At 43.8% G+C, this 15,981-nt stretch overlaps 1 protein-coding gene across 4 annotated transcripts in view; it reads right to left on the bottom strand.

The window, feature by feature from the left end:
* Positions 1-15,981, bottom strand: part of SLC4A4 (solute carrier family 4 member 4) — a 251,304-nt gene that overhangs the window by 194,614 nt on the left and 40,709 nt on the right. Inside the window, exon 1 of one of the 4 annotated variants that reach the window (XM_068941259.1) lies at positions 12,036-12,144. The exons of the other annotated variants lie outside the window; for them this stretch is intronic. The gene's annotated coding sequence lies outside the window, so the exon portion shown is untranslated. Of the gene's footprint in view, positions 1-12,035; positions 12,145-15,981 lie in introns of those variants that run through there. 4 annotated transcript variants of the gene reach the window in all.

The raw sequence follows: 15,981 nt of genomic DNA, 5'->3' as shown, positions 1-15,981 counted from the left end.
ATGATCCAGCATAAAGTCAATCCATTTAAAAATGTTAAACTCATTTAACCAGCAAAATGAGTTTACTACTGGATCGACATTTTGCTTCATGGGAGAGTAATGTACTTAATACGGTTCTAAGTGCCCTAAAGCTCGATTTACTGTATCCTCCAACCACAGCCAAGAGCATATAACTGAACTGCTGAGCAGGCAACTCCCAAGTTTTAACAAGACTGTCCTCTAGATGACATCCATTTAAGGGCAACCGAAAATAGACTTACTCATGTCAGCCTGAAACAAGACTGAGAATAAAACAATAACCCAGAACTGAAAATTAGCCTTCTGCCAGAAAGTGCTCATAGCTAGTTCTTATGAAATCCTTCTAGTGACCACTGCCAGGCAAGAGGAACCTATGGGAAAAAAAACTGGTACCAGCACTGTGATTTGCCGGTAAACAAAACTGGTGCAGAAGGTCCTGCATCCTCCAAAGCAACTTCCACACAAGAGAAAGGACTAACGAGCTTGTCTAAAAGACCAAGTAGATTTCTGGAAAAGCAAAGAAAGTATGGCTTTAACATAGCCATTAAAGTCTGAAAATTTTCATCCACTCTAGGAATGGACTTCGAGGAAAAAAGAAAAAAGAAATCGTACTTCTGAAAAGAGATAGCCTAAAAAAAATTAAGACCATTCGCATTTTCCATTACCAAAGGTTACTCATATCGGCTTTTGTAGCGTTTTTAATGGCCTCTCAAGTAAGGTCAGTAGCTGGCTCCTTCTGACTCCAGTGACACAACAGGGGACTAGTCCATAAGCACAAACTTCCCAGACATATCTAGAATCCTCTTCAGAAAGGGGAGACTCCCAAGTTCCTGAGAAACTCAGACCTTTCCATAAGGCTTTCAAGCCATGGCATTACACCTTAAGCAAGACATTTTAAGAATATTTTTATAGTTTCCTCATTCTTTTTCCTCCTCCTCCTGAGCTTTGTAAAGTAGAAGTTCTTCCTTCTGCTTTATAAACACTCAAAAGCATCTTCAAGAGCCACAATTCTTCTCAACACACACTACGTGATATACAGCCTACAATAAAATTAAGTGCAGTTTGAGTTTAAGCAGAGCATTAAAATTAGCACCTGCTGCAATGACAGTAGTTAAAGCTACCAAGGTAAAAGGCCAGGATTTGTGAGCTAAAACCTGATCTACAACAAGTGCATGTGACCAGGCTCATTTGCTCAAGTTCCTCACCCACCACCTGCTTTCATCCTCTTTTGCACCTGCATCTGCCTAAAGAAAAGGAAATAAACAGTCTTTCTGAAGAAACTTTGGGGGAAAAAGGCATTCTAAAACAGGCCTGAAACAGTTGTTTTGCTTTTGCAACATAGAGTATATTCATAAAAGAATAGTAGGATAAAATAATTTTTACATTCCTTTTTAGGCTGGCAGGGCCAAGGAAATGTTTATCTGGCTTACGGATTTAAAAAAAAAAATGAAGAAATAAAAAAATGAAATGCAGCTCTGCAGTTCAGAGTGTCAGGCGAGGTCATGAAGAGAGGGGGAACGAGCGGGCAAGGCAATGCAACGTGCACGGCCAGTAGCCATTCAGCATAACCTGCACAACTCGGTCCTCATCTGGCCTCTCAGGAGCTGCTTCAACTTATCCCAAAGTAGAAATCCTTTCTACCAGTATTCCTGGGTGTTGTACTCAAACAAATTCAGTCCCCCAAACTTTACCAGCCATCTTTAACTAGAAAACTACATTTCAGAACGCGGTGCAATGGTGCCCAGCTCCAGATAATTTTCAGCAGAGTCTGGACATTAAGCTGCCTTTTGTCCTTTTTGTGATAAGGCCTTTGGTAAGCAAAAAAGGTAAAAGGTATTCCTTGGCGAGGTCGCACACACCTTAACCATCACCTACAGGCACCTTCTTAAACACAGATTATAACCATCAAGCTTGTAAATCTTAACGTAATTACAAATTTCTTGGAGACACCTGTTAACAAAGAACTGCTTTATGCCCAGCATCTAATCACAATATGGTGTTTAAAGGTAAAAGGAAAAGAGCCTATGATAATATTAAACCTCAGTTATCTGTACCCATTATCTTGCATTTTTTTATTGCTCTGCTAAGCGGAATGATTGGTCCGGGAGTAGAGCCAGAAAACTTGGGCTGATACCACAGTTCAAGACTCAATACACAACACCAAGAATTTCAAATTAAGGGTCAGATCCAGAGGGGTACTGACTGAACTTTTCCTGAAAGGCATTAGCTGCCTTTATGGAGTTAGGAGTCAAGAGTCAGGCCACCCCAGAAGAATACTAAGTCATTTGTAACCCAAGCCACTACTGTAGCAGGGAAACCTGAAGTAAAGGTGTCTTACTCATGATTTAGGAATAAAAAGGCAGAAGCGGGTTCAAGAAAGCTGGTTTCACCTGAACTGAAGTAAAGATAGAAATGTTCAGAGTTCACAGAAACCTCTATGCACTCTTACATTTCTCCACCACTGACAGCTCAGAGGACATTCAGTTTACTCACCAGGAGATGTATTTTGAGCATGAAGAGCGTAAGTTGGTTTTGCAATGCTTTTTAATAAATTAAGTTGTATACCTAATTTTCAATGAATTGCATTGGCTCTAGGCTCCTCTAGCTTGATTTTTAATTCCAGTAATTACTTTAAAAGCTGTAGACACGTTCTCCCTTTACTCAACGTCTGGAGAGGATTCTAATACTGTAAGATATCATTGGGATTTCCACAGAGTTGTTTTGCAGCGTATTCCCTTTCAACAAAAATTATACATTGCGTTTTTGGCAGAGATGGATGAGCCAAACAAAATTTACAAAACAAGGCCGTTCTTTTGCAGCAGTTTCTAATACTTCACTGTTTTGTTCATCAGCCCAGAGTACCTGTCCCAGGTTAAAACGTTGTGTGACGATCACAGCTGCATGCCCACTCATACCACAAATAGGAATAACCCATGAAACTGAGTAGTCAGAGAATCATGGTTGTAGTTCAGTGCCCACAGGAGGTAAGAAAGGATGCCTGGGCTTGTCTACATTGTCAGCGAAGCACGGGCCCAAGCCTAATGCTCAAGCCCAGACTTGTTTACATTCTTTCTATGCTAGCAGGCTCTCAGGCTTAGCTTCAGAGCACTCCTAAAATGGAAAGTTCATGGCCTACCACGAAGGCATGCAGACCCAACTTGTCCTTCATGCCACCGGACACCAGTAAGGCCAATTGCTCCAGCACAGCCTAGAGCACCAGCAGACGCTGCAAGCACGTCTCTGCTACGTGGCAGAGACTGCTCTGCTACGATGCTCCCAGTGCAAACCAGCTTTGGGCCAGCGAAGCTCTGAGCCATAGGGCTTGGCGTACTTGAGCCTACTTGCAGACAGACATTTCAAGCACAGTAGTGACACAGCCAGTGGCAAAGAGAGCATAGCGCAGTACAAATTAGTCCTTTTTCCTGCGGCCTGCTCTGATAGCTACTTTCATTGAAACAGAAATGAAAGAGGAGCTATGCACTTTCAGCCACGCGTCAGAGTGACACAAGGCCCTTAACCGGCACTCTTCCTCCATTTTGCATTCAAAGCTTAATTAAGTTTATTTCCAGTGATTCTTATACTTTCATCCACGTAACGCACAATTTAAAAGAGCGCTCTATCTTTCTGAATAAATCTTTTTTCAGATTAAATGCTTCACAATGCTTTTTATTTTAATTCTTCCTACAGTTACACAAGCTATGTTAAACAGAGAAGTATTAGGCAGATCAACACGCTAATCAAGAGACATGTTTTCCAAATTCAGAGACACGTACTCACCTTTTCCTCTGTCATGCAAACTGAAAACCTTCTTTTTGTCTGACAGAAGGGAACGTATTCAGGACTTGGGTTCACTCTGGTAAGGTGTCAAAATCCACATCTCTAGGCACAGTCAACTATAAAATATACCATCCACTGAAGGCCCCAGAAAGCATTTTCAAAGTTCCTATGGCACGGAAGATATAAGCTGTGGGAGCCAGACTGTTTTTTCCTCTAAAACCCTGATGAATGCAACTCTAACTTTTCAATATATAAACAGGTAACATTCATAAAAAGGTAGAAAAGGCCACATATTATTTTTCACTCGAGTAAGAAGCATAGAAGCATATACACAGTTACGGAAAATCTTTTAAGTATACCCTATTCCTGCAGAACATGTATTTGATCTTAAGCAAGAAGAATTTTCTCTTTCCAAACACATTCTGGCAATGTACACGTCAGTAACATATTACATACATAAAACGACTCTGAAACAGGCAGCGTTTGAACTTATTACTTTGCTAACATCTATCTATTCAAGATGTTTTCTGTATAAAATTAGCGATGCCATCTGGCAGAGCTAGAGGTGAACTTCATAACTCAAAACAGACTGTCCAACGCCACCCTTAAATGCCCAGCCAACCGTGCCCTGAAGACTTTGCACAGGTCTTCAGCACTGATTTCCAACACGCCACCCCACCACCCAAAAGCAGCTTATGGTTGCATCTAGACTTTGTCCATCTACTGGATAAAGATAGCCTCAGCCCAGTTCTGCCCATTTGCTTCACCCACCGTGCTATCTCACTAAGCATTTCACTTGTTCCTATCAGCAGAGCTACCCATGCAGGCCTCCATCCAGCAAAGCACTTAAGCACGGCCTTTAAGCTCAATCAGCTGAATTGCTCCAAGGCCAGAAGTCACCTGTGCTAAAGTGCTTGGCAGGATTAAGGGAACAGCCCCACTGAAATCAGCCTCCCATGTATCATAAGGAAAGCACTAGAATTAGAGCCATGGGACTGTAGGCAGCAATGTATACCATATTGTCAGACTGCGATCAGGCTGCTGCTCTGGATTTCCAAACTTTCTCTATGGGCTGATATAGATGCTTACTGCCCTGAAACTTCATTCATCTCAGTGCCTTTTTAAGTGAATATTTATCAGCAGCGTTACAGACAGAGCCATTGGGCCCTGCTTCCATAGAGCACTGCACTTGCACTTCACCCAGGACATCGCTCCTCAGACTCGCCGATTATTCACATACCCCAGCCCTAATACATCACGCGATGTTAAACAATTTATGCGCAGCTACTCACAGGGCTCTCTCTACGCGCTGTATTGTTGTGCCATTAAGGCTTTGGAACGAAGCTTCATTGGAGACAGGAGAGAACAAAGTACCCAGCTATTCTTTCCTTGCTGTTATTGTTTCTGCCTAGAAAGAGACACAGGCTGGTCTATTTAACAGTGCTACTGTTCTTCAGCTGGGCTGTTTGTCTGCTGAAAACAGCAACTGTCAGACATGGAAATGATATCAGACTATTCAAATTTTACAAGAATTTGGGTAAAATTCACCGCTGCATAATCACAAAAACAAAGTTTGCCAACTACAAGACTTAAGCAAAATTTGCACGTACAGTTCCCATACAGGAGAATTACATTTAGCTTTCTTTCAATTCCAGTGCACCGAAACAGGTTTAATATACTCCGACGCCACTTTTCCTCGAGCTATTGAGCAACTATTTCCCAACCTCAGTCTAAACAGAATCTTATATTTAGCGGCCTTCCTGAAAGATCCTTACACTTTTCCTTACACTATAAGGGTTGACAACATGTCTGAAGTGTTAGTTTTATAGTCACAGGTACAATAAAAGCAGTTAACGGAAACCTTTCATTCAAGGTTAAGAATTGAAACTAGAGACTGAGATCAGGAAACACAGGAGGTGATTAAAAATGAAGAAGTTTTAAAAAACTTAAGGCAGAAAGATTCTCATCTTAAAGCTGCAAATAACATTGTCCAAGGTAGCCAACTTCTGTTTCTGCACCTATTATGCACAGTAGACGAAACAAGTATTTTCAAGATCATTACTTGACACGCAGGACTCCATTCTCCCTCTTTAACTAAAGATTACACATCTGCAGAAGTAGTTACCAATACCAAAAAGTCTGCATGCTGTTTTGATCAGAAAACAGTAGCAGGGCAAGACAAAACATACTAGAGAAATCACATTTAAGTGAAAAGAACTCCATCAATTTATTGCATATGCAATAGGAAATACTAGCTCATTGTGATAACTTGCAAAAAAAAAAAATGTAAAATTAAATCTCTGCCGTAAAATTTTAGCTTGTTTCACTAATTCCACAGATTAGTAGCAGAAACTTTTAACAGCTTAAAAGAAATTAAATTTAAACACCATACACACAGTGTTCCTCCATACTGCTGAGCACAGTTTTCCATCCACAGTTATTCATGTTCATAATTAGGCAGATCAAGGAAATAGCCAACTTCTTGCTTCAGAGGACGGAACACTCAAACTGACCAAAAAACAGAGTTCAAAATCACCCTCAAAAAATCTGCAGCAAAAAATTCTGTAGCCAATGGAAGCTAAACTGAAAAAGCAGTCTTTAAGCCCAAAAACAAGCAGCAGCCAAGATAAACCTGGTCTAATTTATAATGACCTGCAATTTCAGTCTCTAGCTGGTGGCTCTTCTCTGAGCCGCAAAGAAAATATTCATGGACTGTACCTCACAGAAATTAATTTCTTTTCAAGGAGAGGAATGCCATAAAACGTATCAAGCCAACCTTTTAAATCTCAGAATATTGTTCAGTATTTTCATTTATTATGGTAACAACATTAGTATTCAACAAAACTATTCTAGTTGGGATTAACGATAGAATATAGTAGAATTTTAGTAATCCTCAGTCTTAACTGAAGTCATTGAACACTTCCAATAATTGACAAGTCCAAAATTTTCAAGACTTGCATCGAGGTGCGAGATTTATGGGTCAGGACTTATGTTTGCACAATTAAGACTTACTTAAAATGAGATATACTAAACAGCATTTACCAAGCATGTATCAGATAGCATCAAAACAGAAATATGAACTTGTCCGCCTGTACATGTAGTTACATAACAAAGCTAGGATTTGAAATTCTGTTGCTTGGAAGACTTCCCCCTGCACCTTAAACTGATTTTCTTAAGAGTAATAGAGATTAGCCATAGATAGACACGTACGTATAAGTATACACACACACACATATACGTGTATATATATTTTTCTTTTTATACACACATACACCCCGTTTTTCCCTTTCAGTTTTCCTCTTACTTCTCCAGCAGGATTAGCTCTGCTAAGAACAAACAATTCTGGAATCCAGATGTCGAAAGTTGATCTGAGCCACGAGTGAAAAGGGTTTTGATTTTGGTGATCCCAAATTCAACAGCTTATCTCGCCATAAAAATCAGAAGGTATCACTTGCAATTTTTTTCCAATGTTCCCAGCAGGATCCCTCCTACTGTAGGATACCACAAGGGCCATTCTCAAGCAGTATGGATCACATCTGACTGTCATATGCTATAAGCGCTGTTCTCCTTTTACTTATACAGCTATAAATGTGGACAGAAATCTGTAAGTCCAACACAAACAAAACTAATCGGCCAGAACTGAGATCTAAAATCAAGCCAAGTTTCTCAGATATCTGCCAGTCCATTTCAATTCATGCAAATAGCAGTTCATGTTATTGACAGTTGCCACGGCATCTTCAAAAATTACTTCTGTGGAAAAACTAGTACGCGCAGGAGAGCAATTCAAACACATTTCTAGCTTTGTTTTCACTTGTGGTAACGAGGCAGGAGGAGAGATGATACCATGGGTATTCGTAGCTCAGCAGGTCACCACGTAGCCGTTGAGTTTAAGAACACCTGACACAACGGTCAGCTTTCCTCCCAATGGGTTTCTTCCAGATCCCAAAAGGCTACAGCAATTCCAAGCAATATTCAGCCATATAATATTCCAAGCAATATAATATAATACTCCAAGCAATATTCAGCTGTATCCCAGGTAAACTGGAACAGGGCCCTGTACTAAAACAACATTTTCATTTCATAGGAGTTTTTTTTTTTTTAAATCATAACTAATATCACACATTAACTTTCAAGGCTTAACGTAACAGTAACTCCATGCTATCATATCTTTGAGCTGCAAATCTTCATGCAAGCCTTGACCTGAAGGACTATGACCACTCCTCAAAGCCACTATTCAATTCTGAGTCATTAGGAAGGTCTAGAAAGACCAGGATACCGATTTATCTCACGGCAACCACTCCAGGAGATTGTGGCAGGATTTAACTAGGTATTTGCAAAGCACTGTAGCTTTTTACTTATGCTACATGCTATTTTATCACCAAATGCGATGCCATCACAGTCTTCAACATTGTCCCAACTGTAACGGCAAGCATTCCTGCCACAAACAGTATACAATCCAGAGCAAAGCCAGCAGAAATAAGACGCCAGGGTAGCTCCAAGTCCAGGGCAAAATCTCTGGTCCCAGCAGTGCCAATAAATAAATAAGCATTGCTCTGCATGGTAGCAGCACTTCATCACAAACTTGAAGCGCAAATGTAGCAGAAATATTTCTATCAAGTCGCACAATGAAACACACTTGAGAGAGAGACTTCTGCCTCCCCATTCTCATTCTGCTATTTACAGGGAGCGTACAACAGAAGCTTTCCTTCCACCAGAAGTAGCACAATGGCATGAGACCATCCATAGAGACACACTCCTTTATCAATACTAACTATAAACTGCTCTTACTGGTTTTTCAGAGTGCGCTCCTTTTGAGTCTCCTAAATGGATTAGAAGCCGGAAGCAGCTAATTGACTTAGAATGAGAAAGCCTGATAGAGGTTATCAGAACCCTTTTAATTTGCTCAAAGCGAGAGTTCAAATTTTTAATCTAATGCACCAAGAGAGTATGTGAAAGGCAGGTCACTGAAGCATGACAAGGATGCTATCTTGCTAATGCAGTGAAGTCATTTTTACCAGTGTCACACACGAAACGACCCAATGCCGTACCACCAGAATTACAACACTGTGAACCTGGTTTTCAACAAAGTATCTTTAAAGCCAGTATAAAGTCCTCTGGGGCTCCCAACCTGCAAGAACTGATTTAAACCCAAATCACAGCTTTTACTGTTTTCATGATATTCACATATTGATGCTCTTCAATACTGCAATGTAATAATTAAGAATCAGTCAAAAGACTAGCAATCCACACTACCAGAATGGCATGTAACCATAGAGCAGTATTCCCTTCTGTACCCACAAAAATATGTGCTCTCATAGTTCCACCTTCCAGAAGTAGCTACTCGATCCAGGAAGTTTTTTCTCAATTAGGGAAATATTCTGCCCTTACAATAGTCTCTCTCTAGCAGGATGAAATCTCTGACCCTGTTGAAGAACCACTGCCTGCAAATAGCTGCTTGCAAAATTACCAGGAGAAAAATAAACGTGGGTCTTCTCTTCACTCTCTCTCACAACAATTTTCATTCACAACTTTGCCTAAAACACCTCCCACCTTGTTATTTACGAATAGGTCTTGCAGGTGGTAGGGCAGTTAAGAATCCTTCGGAGAGAAGCATCAAGGGCTGCAAGCACACTTTCGTACGTGAGCAAGGCGCCCTCCCCCGATCTCAGGTAGATCAGAAAACAACACCAGTTACAGATTTCCCATTCTCACCGAGATGTTTTTCTTTGAACTGCACTTTGTGCACAAATTCAACCTTTTCTTATCAACGTAAGACATCAGTAAGCGAAGTATTTGCCTTACACAGACAGTAGGATTACGAAAGCGTATTTTGAAAGTTCCCCTACAGAACTCCTTTAAAAACCCGACTATGAACAATGCCACAGTACAAAACTAACACAGAAGATGGAACTCCTGTGCAGTCAGAAAACAAAGATTTAAAACCAGGACGTGGAAGTTGGGAGGAAAATTCTTTACAGTTATCAGCTGCAAAAAACATTGCTGGACCTTGCCGGGAGCTGAATGTATATGCGTACAGGGTGTTAACTTGCTAGGAATGCCCTGTGCACACAAATGAAAACTTCATCCCTCCTCCCCCCACTGGGGGGGGGGGGAAAGGAAAAAAAAAGAAACAAACATACCAACCCCTGTTTCCTTCTCATCCCACTTTCAACTCTGGCTAACAGCAACCCACCAAGTCGTCAGTTCCTCCTGGGCTATCAGCAAAACCACTACAATTGCCAGTGCCTAGAAACCTTGGAAATGCAGCTTGAAGTGGCCTCCTCCCTGAAGTCCAGCCCCTGCTTTTACAGACATGAAACTCTCACTCTGTAAAAGCGGCAGGAGAAAGGAAACAAGCAAAACAAACCCTCCCATAGTATTGCTTTGGGAATGTAAAAGTCTATGGTTTTACTTCAGGTTCACATTTGGGGGGGGGGGGGGGGGAGGTAGCACAGAAAAAGCATCACTTCGAGATTGTACTAACACACTTCAGATTGCACTGACATTTACAAGCAGGTGAAGTTAGGATGTCCTGTTTTGTTTAGTGCAATCTAAAATCACCAGCTGGACTAGAGCCTTGCAAAACTGGACTCTACAGCCTTCTGACATGATGGCAGTCACTAGGAAAGATCTTTCGGCACTTGCTTCAGCGCTGAATTACAGGCAGGAGAAAGAAGGACAGAAACCACTGCAAATCAGTTAGTTCACATATACACAAGCAATGCAAATGAGCACACATACACACAGACAGATGTAAACAGTCTCAACCAAGCATGCTGCATATGACTGGAAACAACAACAAAATTAATTCTACCATGAAATAGTTGCTGGGGTTTGGGAGCTTTGGGTGGGCTTTTTGTCTTCGGTTTTGCCTGTACCTTCTTCTTAATGCACAAATAATTTACGTTTGATTTCGAGCCAAAGTAAGAACCAGGCGTACTTCTGCAGACTATCACATCAGCAATTAGTAAGGAGCAAATTCTATTCCCACACACAATACGCAGTTCTTAACATTTTGTCAAATCCAGCTAGCCAAGTTTTTTTTTTTTTTAATAGAAAATATGTACATTTCAGGAATAGCTAGAACAATAAGCCACTAAGTAGCTAGCGGTCTACAAGCACAAAGTCATTTTTAGACGCAAAGTAAACTGCCTCTCTCAGAGATAAAAGAGTATAAACATCTATACTATGTGGAACAATTCTCTGATGGAGTGGTTACTGTTAAGATTTGCCTTAGGGCCCAATCTTGTTACTACTTAGGCACATAACTTGACTTACAGGAGCAGTTCTGTAGAATGATTAAATAGAGCTCTTTTTGCAAATACAAAATTACTCCATTTGGGCAGGTTTACAGTAACAAGTCACTCGTGCCTTCCGGTTGCGCCCTACGGCAAGGCTATGTCCCCTGAGCTCCTGGACCTCCATGGGAGCTGAGGGCATCTGGCGGTTCCCAGGCATGACCGACGCTTCCTTTGGAGCATAAAGCCTGGTATCTTTTTAAAACCGTGCAATACCAGGAAGCTCTCAGCATATTCAATATAAAACGCACTAACTTCTCTAGAAAACAAACATGAAAAAGATGCACTCCTAACAAAGGACAGATCCACCGCAGTTAACGCTGCCTTAAAAAAACACACATATACGAACAAAGGAATGATTTAATATTTGTTTCCATATTTGCTCTCTACGCGAGCAGAACACCTCTGGACTGCAGTTCTCCGCAGGAAGCTCATGAAGGGACGACAAGAAGCACGGAGCTCTTCTCAGATCGTTTAAGGCAGGGAAAATATCCCCATACGGCCAAACACCAGATGGAACACGAAAAACTGGAGAGGAAATCCGATTTCCTTGAAACGGGTGCTGCTGACAGCTTACTAAAGCAAAGATAAATTGAAACTATAAAAAAGTTTTCCAAACACGTACAACGTTTTAAAAGTTATCACTAACTACCAAGCACCAGAGAAGCGCTCCTAGAGAGGAAAGCTCCCTTTGTATTTTAAACCTTTTACAAAAGTAAAGGGGGGGGGGGAAGGAAAATACGCGACCCAGCCTACGCGCCCTAGTAGGTACTTCCACCGCCCTCGGGCCCGAGCGGCGCCGGCACCCTTCCCGCAGCAAGGCGGGCTCCAAGCGTCCGGGGGCGCTTTGCTTCCCCCAGCCCCCCCGCTGTGGCTGCGGCGGAGCCGGGGGCCGCCGGGCAGGTGCGGCGCGGCCGCCGCCGCAGGTAGCCCCGCGCTCACCTCCGGGGCTCGGGCTTGCGGCGCTCCTCCAGCTTGGCGGCGGGCGGCGGCGGCGGGGCAGCCGCGGGCCGGGCGGGGAGCGGCGGGCTGAGCGCGGCGGCTGCGGCGGCGGCGGCGGGGCGGCTTCAGCACGCGGCGCGGGGCATGGCTGCCCGCTCGCACATACACAGAGAGGCGGGGGCGGCTCTGCCGTCCCCTCTCGGTATACGCACAGGCGCGCGGGCGAGCGCGGCGCGGAGCGAGGGCGCCGGCTGGCAGCGGGAGCGCAGCGCCCGCGGAAGGTCCCCGCGGCCGAGCGGCGGCGAGGCGAGGCGGCTGTGCTGGCGGCGCCCGGCCCGGCCCGCATTTAAAGCCGCCCGCAGGCTCGGACGTCCCCTCGCCCGCTCCCATGCCGTCCCATCCCATCCCATCCCCCGCTCCCTCGCCGGGCGCTCGGCCGCCGCGCGGCGTCACGGGGCCCCGGGGCGGGGAGGCCGGAGGAGGAGTCTGAGGTGCCGGGGCTGCTGGCGCTACAGGCTCGCCCGCTTTCCCCGCCTGCCCGCCGGCACGGGCGGAGCGGGGCGCCCTGCAGCCCGCGCCGAGCCGAGCCGAGCCGGGCCGGGCCGGGCCGGCGGGCAGGTGCGCGCCGCGGCAGGGAGAGGGGGCAGACGGCGCCCAGCGGCGGTGCCACCACCGTGGCGACCTGGAGCAAGCGTGGGAGCAGTCGCCATAGAAACTTCACGCTTCCTCCTTGCGCTGTGTCCGCCCAGCGCGTTGCCGACCGCCGCCGTGCGCTCCCCGAAAGGCACACGGCATCACTTCCCCCCCCCCCACGCCCCAAGTTCTGCACTCGCTGGCTGGCTTTTTCGAGCTATCTCCCCTCAACCATCACATGCCAACAATCGTTTCACCGGTACCCTATTTCTCAGTTTTCCACCTAGAGGAAAGGGAGGCAAGCAGGACACGCGCACCCAGGAGATGCCAAGTTAACCATACACAACTTGAGTAGCGGATGCTTTGGCTTGTGATACAGCAGAGGCATGTCAACAGGAGGGAAGATCTGCGGTTAGTCAGAAAAGTGTGCTGCAGACGGCAGTCTCTCAGACAGCATAGTGTATGCCTGAAGCAGGAACCACATCGCTTAAAACACGCAAGCAAGGTAACACCTTGGCAAAAACACACACTGCAGAGCAAAAACCAGGAAAAAGCAGAAAACACCATTCAGCCAGTCCATTACAATTTTTTCAAGGAAGTAATATCTTACGTGGTTTTTCTGCTTAGTGTCCAGCACGGCAAAGAACCTATCACTAGGCGTTTACAGGGCAGTCTTGCAGCATGGCTATGTTTTGAACAAGGCCCTGTGCACAAGATGGGTATGCACTTCAGACTTGTTCTGGTAAGCTACGTCAGTCCCTGCTTCACCATCTGAGCCTTTACCTCCAACATTTGACCTTCCTACCTATACACGTGTTCTTAGATCCTGTCCATCTCTCTCACACGCACACACTTTTTCCAAGAATTGCCCTTCAGAAAGTTCTTTCCAAATTGACGGTAAAGGAGAGCACCAATGCCGACACCAGTACCCCAGTTTTGTTCAGTAGGCTGTGGCTCTTGTGCTGAGCTTTACCGTCCAAGCCAACGTGAGGAGAATCGTAAAATATTTTTAAACAACTGGGCTCTGCAAACAGCTCACAAGTAACATGGCAGAACAGCAATCCATCAGCAGAAAGGACATGGACACTCAGAGAACAAAGGCGACTATTGTTGCTCTGTAGAGGAAAAACTCCACTTCTTCAGTAAGGTTTAGCATTACCATGCCGCAACTGCCTCTTCAGGTAACTCCTGAGCTACCAGGCTCCACTTTGTCACCCGTCCAAATTATGTATTAGGGGGTAATATGCAATCCATTGTACAGGCAAAAAAGTAGCAGCAACGGAAGCCACAGTACTTGCAGATCAGAGCAAGAACACCGCAGAAGTCGAGTGATCTCCCCGCTGAATTTTTACTAGCCCTCCTGCTGCTCTCACCGCTGTACTTTCCGCGGGCTCTGAAAACAGGTATCTGTCTTTAAGCTACTGTTCCGCAACCCCCTTTTAACGTGTTCCTGAACGCTCTCAGATCTATAGTCCAAACCTAAACCGGTCACAACTTAGCCTCCTCTGCTCCCTTTAATAAATCAAACTCCCTAAGAACCTGTGTTTAAACAATGGATGGGTTGCCAATGGGTCACTGACAAGGTAAAAACGACTTTCATTTCTTAGAGCCATGTTTCATTTTAACTAAGGACAGCCGCTGTGTTAACAAAAAGCAAAGCAGTAAATGAATTTACAAGTTGACTATAGTCAAGTCCTAACCCAAATAACTACACAATTCTAAACCGTCTTTCCCTCTTCCTACGGCATACATGACAGCTCAGAATCAACCACTATTCGCCTCACGATTTAACTCTGTAGTTTCAGTTGGCATGAACCTTCAGGTTTGCGTCCATTTCTGAATGGACTGGCAAGTTCACTTCTTTAGCTGCTTCAGAAGATTGTTACCGCTTCTGGACAATAGTAATAGGGGTTTAGGATTTTTCTCTCCTGTTGCGTTTAGTTCCCTCAGGAAAAGGACCTCTTTGGCCGTCCTTAGCAGTTGCCTTTTAGCTCACAGTTTCAGTAACACATCCAACTCCTGCACCAATTCCGTTTCCTTACAAATCATTTTACTATCATCTTAAACCTATGCATTTAGTTTTTCAGTTAAAAGTTGTTTTGGCATTACAATGCACGAGTTTCAAGTCCGTCTTTAAATATACCATCACCACATATAATGTTCTAAGATCCTAACAAAACCATTTCTAGGAGTCCTTAAATCAAGAGCCAAGTCAGTTATCCCTGCCACGGTTTAAAATGAGTGCATTCTACGTACAGAGAAACATGCAAGTAGAATGGCATAGTTCTGTCCATCATTGCGACTGACAACCCAAAAAACCACTGCATCAGCTGGACCTGATTTGTACGACATGCTGTGCATATGCACATTTTGACATGATTTCAGTCTGCGTATTCCCCCCTAAAAAGATTTTGTCTAGTAATTTCCAATTTTTTTTTCCTATTTCATTTAATAAAGTGGGATAAGCGCTTCATTTAGGATCAAAGCCTGCTAACTTTCTCTTTGTAGAACCGGCATTGAAGAAACAGAGTCTGTAAAGTCTTTGGCTGTCTATTTAAACACGTGCTTAAGTCCACTGGCTTCAGCACTGCATACAAAGGCTTTGCTAAGAAAAGGTGTGCCCAGAGGCAAGGCCTTCACCAAAGCAAACCTTGTACTCAAGACAAAGACAATACAGCCTGCAAAAGCTATTGCAAAGGACAAGATACCACGTTCAACTAAATGTACATTGTTAGACAGAAATTATTTGTCTGCTTTCTTGTCCAGAGCTCAATTTTCCTGAGAAGTACCACAAAATAGCCTCGTCAATAGATAGCATTTGACATTTATATGGATAACGAGAATGGTTAAAGTTACAACGATGAGGATTAGAACGTATATAAACGCACGTGCTCAGCTGAATTGGTAAAAATTTCCCTACGGGCAGGTTATTCCATAAACGTATATTGCAGAATTTGTAGCAGATTCCTCAGTAACAGCTTATACTGACCACAGCATTGTCAGAGCCAACGCTGAACTAAATGGAAACTGGCAACTCCTGTATTTCTAGGGTTTTTTGCAGACTACTGAATGATAAATTATTTGCATTAGATTAAATCAAGAGTAATACAGTTCAAGTCAGGAAGTCTCAGAAGCATATAACCCTTTCAACAAAAGGGATTAGGTGCAGAGACCCCACAGATACATTTCTCTAAGAGGCTTCTTGTATCCTTTTACTTTGTTCACACTCATCAAGCTGCAAGTCATCGTTTCCAAATGCGGGCTCAACCCTGAAAACTCTTGTGCATGCAAGTAATCCTCTTTTCATCAAAAT

The sequence above is a fragment of the Struthio camelus genome, chromosome 4 (genome assembly GCF_040807025.1).
Source record: "Struthio camelus isolate bStrCam1 chromosome 4, bStrCam1.hap1, whole genome shotgun sequence".
Lineage (NCBI taxonomy): Eukaryota > Metazoa > Chordata > Aves > Struthioniformes > Struthionidae > Struthio > Struthio camelus.
Note: the sequence above shows the minus strand (reverse complement) of the source record. Positions and strands in the feature narration are given on the sequence as shown.